Source organism: Parus major, chromosome 2 (genome assembly GCF_001522545.3).
Source record: "Parus major isolate Abel chromosome 2, Parus_major1.1, whole genome shotgun sequence".
Lineage (NCBI taxonomy): Eukaryota > Metazoa > Chordata > Aves > Passeriformes > Paridae > Parus > Parus major.
This window is the reverse complement of record NC_031769.1, coordinates 125,194,328-125,200,771: the sequence shown is the minus strand read 5'-3', so window position 1 is coordinate 125,200,771 and position 6,444 is coordinate 125,194,328.

Below are 6,444 nucleotides of genomic sequence, written 5' to 3'. Positions count from 1 at the left end.
GGGGTGGTGAGACACAGAAACAGGTTGCCCAGAGAAGCTGATGATGCCTCATCCCTGGAAATGCTGAAGACTGGGTTAGATGAGGCTTTGAGCAACCTTTCCTAGTAGCAAGTGTCACTGCCCTTGACAGAGGGGTTGGAACTAGATGATCTTTAAGGATCCTTCCAAAACAAGTATTCTATGATTCTATATTTCTGTGAGCCTATGAGTCTATCAGTCTATGGCTTGTTTTCATCAAATTTAGTATATTTGTTACTCCAGATACTAGATGGGAAGGTAAGGAACTTTTTACTGACTATTGGCAGAATGGTCACTAGAATGGCAGTAGGCATTTATCATGAGAACATGGGGTGAACTGGTGTATTTCTGTGTTGACACTGTGTTTAAAAAGATGTGGTGCCCAGGGTATATTTCACTTCACATATAGAGATTGACTGGAAGTATAGAAGAATACTGTTGCATGCACATAGAACACAAGTCAGGCAAGTATCCACTGGTCCAGGAGATGAATGTAGAGATTGCAGTGCTATCCTATCCTCTGGATGCGTGAATGTTGAGAAAAGACCATCAGGTGGCCCATCCTCCTTTAGATCCCCCACTTTGTACTCCGTTCTAACTCAAAACCCTGCTCAAATTAATCACATTTCCTCTCTGGGAATAGTCTACAGTTATTTCAGAAATACTTCTTCCCTTTTTTCTTTTAAAAATTTGTCTGTTAGTTGGCTGACAGAACACCTGAATACACTCTCAGGCAGGAGGCGTGTGTGTATACTTCTTACTGAATAGCTTTTTTCAGCTGATTTCACCTCTCTGTTTGCAAGCCCTCTGTGAACAGATTGTGAAAGTCTCAACAGCACTTTTTCCATTTAAGCTATGTAGCATTCCTTTTCAGGATCATTTCCATGCCTTACTGATAATGCCACAGCACTTTCTGCCTTGTCAGAAACTGTCACTATCCCTGCACCCAGCACTCTAAACATCAAAATGATTTGCAACCAATTTACTGAAAAGCTCAAAACGTCTTCTAAAGTAATCTCTGCCACTGGAAAAGTGCCATTTTTGTAAGAGGCAGCTTCATATTTATCAAGCTTTATAACACTCATATATAATAGATTTGGCATAAGACTCCAATAGCTCACGCTCTTACAGATCAGGTGAGAAACCTAGAAAACAGTAAATGATTAAAGCCTTGATGAAGTCTGCATTAATTGAAAGATGTAGGTGCTGTATTTAATTCTGTTGAACAGAGCCCCAAATAGTTAACAAGATTAATACATTTCAGTTAAAATACAAGTGTGTAGTCTGTGTGGTGTTACATAGTTTCTTCCATTCCTTGTTCCTGTCCTAATCCGGCATCAGTATACAATTACAGATGCAGCTATTAAAAGAGCTACACATTTTCCTGAGTAGCTGGCACTATTTTCTTCCACTCAAGCCTGCAAAAGATAACAGTTTTTTGTAATGGAATATAATCTCTATTGACATTCATAGGAATTCAAAGAAGAATTGCCACTGTAGTAAGAATGTAAAAACTTTATTGGGTTGGACTGATGATCAGTCTAGCTCAGTGTCCTGTTTGTGGCAACAGGCAATAGTGAATGCTTAGAAATAGGATGAGAGTAAGACAAAGGTCAAAGATGCAAGAGATGTTTTTTCCTTATGCACTTTTTAAATCTCAGCAGTCTACTGAGAGCTACTGTGCAGAAGGTTACAGCTCCTCTCTTCATGTCATGCTAATTTGACACCCTGCAAAAGATAAGCTGTTTGAAGCAGTGATAAAATTGCAAAACTCATTACAAAAAGAAACCCTCTACCCAAACTCTCTTTCAAAGTTTCCAGGTGTGAAATAACTGCCACTGACTTACTAAGGTGTCAGATGCTAGCTAAACTTGCTGTCATAGAAGCCTCAGGTCTCAACTGAATTACTGTAGCTTCTAGTTTCAGGCATTAAAACTTTTTTTGTGGGTTGAGGCACCATATTACCAATTTTGGATCCGACTGCTGGCACATTTAGATTGTGACTGATTTACTGCTATTTTAACCTAATAAGTACTCAAGAGGAGCTCTTCAATTTCCTTAATATAAGGTTTTATTTTATTCTTTTTATAATTTGCTTGGACTGTCAGAGGGTAAACATATCCTTGAAATGTGGTCATCAGGACTGGACACAGAACTCAAGGAAACTTCACACCAGTGCCAAACATTGCTCATATAAACTCATTGCTACTACCTTATTTTTCTATCTACATCCAAAATGGTTAAATTGTTAATCTGAATAACATTAATAAGAAGACTGAAGACTGCTATACCTACAACTTCTATCACTCTGAGCCTTGCTTCTAACCACTGGCCTAAAAAAAAAATAAAAAGAGTCAGCATCTTCTCAACATCTATATTCTCCAAATGCTGTTTCTCTTGTTCCAAAATCAATTACTTGTACTTTGTCTTTTAAAAATGCATCTTCTCCTGAACTTATTAAATGGCCCAATCAATTTGTATTAGTGATCTGTGGTCTGCACAATGCCACACTGCTCAATAACTACATATTTTAACAGCAACTATTTCACTGTTCTACATTGCCAGAATTTAAGATGTTGTGACAGGATATTTATTAATATTTTTTCATGGAAAGAGTGCTCAGTCAATGGAATAAGTTGCCCAGGGAGGTGGTGCAGCCACTGTCTCTGGATGTGCTTAAAAAGCACGTGGATGTGGCACTTGGGGATATGGCTTAGGGGTGATTATTCTGGTGCTGGGTTGGTTGTTGGACAGATGATCTTGAAGGTTTCTTCCAACCTTCAATCTTCTCTTCTTTGAAGATTCTGTGGCTCTGTAATTCTGTGATTCTTTAATATCTGGTAGCCCTTCCAAAACATTTAGATCCATACTACCACTTCCCAATTATTTTAAATGTATTCATCTCCTGTAGGAGATTTTAAGAATTTTATTGGAGTAGAAAGGTCATGATTAGCATTTGCCAAAACCACTATATCTGGCATTTTCCCCCTAATGTTATATTTATTATACATTCATTCAACATTTCTGATTCTGTTGCTTTAATACTTCTAATAACTCTACCCTTTTTTCTACTGGAAAATGTACTAGCACCTGTTAGTAGCCTCTCTTTTCCTTGTGCTGTGTCATGGTTTACAAATGGTATTCCTCACTTTAGTACTTCCACTGGAAAGAAAACCACAAAACACTCTCCTTCACCCCCTCCAGTGGGGAACAAAAAAAGGAGTGATCGTGGCTGAGATAAGAACAATTTTCTGTAAAAATAAATATGATGATAAAGCAAGCAATAACAGCATCAGTATTAATAACAAAAATGTTTAAAGAGGGTGTGATTTACATGCAGAATGGTCAACAATTCCGGGACAATGAAAAACAGTGGTGGACAGCCTCCCACACTTACCTCTGACAGGAAAAGGAACATCTTTTCTTCACAGAAGGGAAAGAATGCCTTTCCCCTGGCTCCTGGCAATGAGATAAGATGATATTGATAATATTAGGTTCTTGACCACACCCACTCCTGCTGATCTGGACAGGAACAGTTGAAAAATCCTTTCATGTTGTCGTTAAATTTTGACATGTTTTGTTATATGGACACGGCTTCTGTACATTCTGTACATTCTGTACATTTGCTTCTCCTCTCAGTTTTCAGTGGTTTATATTCAGTTTTGCTTTAGCCACTCACATCAGCTTCTTTTGTTTTCATTATTGCCATTTAGAAATTAAAAACTCGACAACTTAGGGCTTTTCTGAATTCATCATTGCCACATCAGTTCTGTGATTATTGTTTTGTGTGATTATTGTTTTGCCTCACTTAGTGAAACATTATTTAAATTCTCTCAGTTATTATTCATATTTTTTTTTTAATTTATTCTTTCCCATCTGATTTAATATGTAAGTATTTACAGTTTTTTAAAGGTATCCTCCCTGATAGCATGAGAGAAGCTTGTGTCAATGTATGTCCTGTAAGTCATAAAAATTATCTCATTTTGCAAAGAAAGGCATTTCTAAATTAGCACAAGATATTTGATAATTTTATCTTGTGTATCAATATGAGTCTAATAAAATTTATTCTCAGATATATTCTTATGACAGGAAATAAATTTATATTTTTTTTGCATTTTAACAGTGAGAGAATGACAGCTTTAACACATATTACTCAGTTTAAAAAAAAAAGCAAAAAATTAAGTCTATTTGTTTCCTGCCCCCCATCTAATTCCTAGGGCCCCATATTCTTGTTATTAATTTGTTTTAACCTCCAAATAGGGTAACCAAATACAAACTGCTTATTTGGAATGGTCCCTATCCAATGTTAACACCCATAATGTGCCAGGAAATTGTTTGGAAGAGTACTGGTTAGAGAAGGCCAAAACCATGCCATGGATTTTTCTTAGTTTTTAGCAGCTTGGACAATGAAGTCCCAACGTGCAATAAAGTTTCCCAGTGTTGGTGAACTTATTAGTATAAATATAGCTAGAAGATTCCTTTTTTTAACACATTGTGCTACCATCCTCACTAGATATTTTGGAACAAGTGATTTAATGTCTCTAATCTTTCAAGAAAATGTCAATGATATCATGTTAAGAAAAATTACTCAAGAGTTGACTAATAATGTAATATTATTTATTGTTGCCAAGATTCTTTATGTTAGTATAGACAGTTCAGGTTTCTTTATTTCTTTATTTACAGTGCTTCAATTGATTTTCCTCTTGATATCTTGACACTAAGGAATTTTTACATTTTACCTCCTTTCCACACCCTCACCTTGCAGATGTGTTAACACTGTCATGATCAGGCTGGGGACACCTTCCAGATTTCATAGCTTGTTGAAAGTGGGCCGAAAATAACTAGTCTTTCTTTGTATTCAGCAGTTCATTTCTAGAACCATCTTATTACTCTTTTCTGTAATTCAGAATTTTTTCTCAATTCCTTCTTTTTCACAATCTTTCAGAACTGTCTGAATACCAGAAAGTCAAAGCATGTTTATGCTGTTTATTTATTAATAGAAATATTTTTTTTTCATCACAGAACATTCTCTTCCTTCAACTGTTTTGATGATCTCTGTGAGCATGTGTAATAGTAATGGATTTGGCTACAAGCAGATTTTCAGTTGACCACCAAGATTTGAAATACAGATTTGAAGTTTTCCTTTAGAAACTTCATTGATGTTTAAGTATTTTTTTTAATCTTGATTTCAAAATCAATGTTTCTTTAAGATAAAGAAACTTTTTAAAAAAGAAACCATGTCCCTACAGTCAGAATAAGATTTTTGATCTCTGAAATGAGCATTTTGAGATTACCATAGTTTACATTATTGTTTATATAAACTTCTGGATTTTAATTGAATTAAGAGATTAGGCATTATTGCATAAAGACTCCAACTTTCTTCATAGCAAACATCAACACTGTGCTATTTTTTTAATAATATGAAAAAAAAATTCTGAGTTTTTATACCTCCCCTACAGATGGTCATCAACATTCCAAGCAATTCAGGGGAACCTACCCCATAGCAAAGTGCTCCATAGCAAACCCCATAGCGAACATGATCCTTCCTGAAGCAAGACAACTGTACAAAGGGAAAGCAAGGGAATTTAGAAACAATTCTCAGCTTTTTTTATCTAAAAAAAATTTACCTGAAGACATTTATGGAATGTACAAGTTGGGTTTGAAGCTACAAAATTTGGCATTGTGAGCCAAAGTATGGAAACCATTACTGATGGTGAAATATACTCAAGAGGCTGGATAAATCTTCCGGTGGTTAATCCCTGCTGAGTTTATTTCTGCCTCTGCTAACAATTTTTTTAATCTGAAAACTGCTGATGTAGCAGAGGCAGGATCCCTGGAACCCAGAGCTCCACAGACACAGCAGGTCTGTTCCCAGTTACACTACTCCAAGCATAAATAAGAACTTCCATGGAACTTTTAGCAGCCACTCCAGTTGTAATCAGTATCCAATCTAATCTGTCTAAAAGCTTTTCTGATTAGGGGGCATATTCATATAAGAGGCCATCATTAAAAAGAGAAACAGGGGAAACAATTATTGTCTGGCATATGAGATCCCTTGTGGATTGCAAGACCATTAGCAAAACAATTTGGGGGCTTTTAGCTAAACATTGAGTGCTGTCACAGCAATGTTTTTCACTAGTAGTCTACAAGCAATTTCATCAGCAGTGATATTAATGTTTATTTTTTTTTTTCTGCTCTGTTAAAAATATGTAAATTACACAATCAACAATTTTTACTTGTATTTAAAAAAAACCCTTTTACATGTAAACAGTGAATTGAGTATGCATGTTATAACAACCTCACCAAATACACACAAAAATGAAATAGTAATGAGAGATTTCACCAACAAATGGGTGTGAAAAAAAAAAGAAAATAATTTATAACAGGATTATAGTAGAAGAGAACTTCTGTAGAAGAGAACAGAAG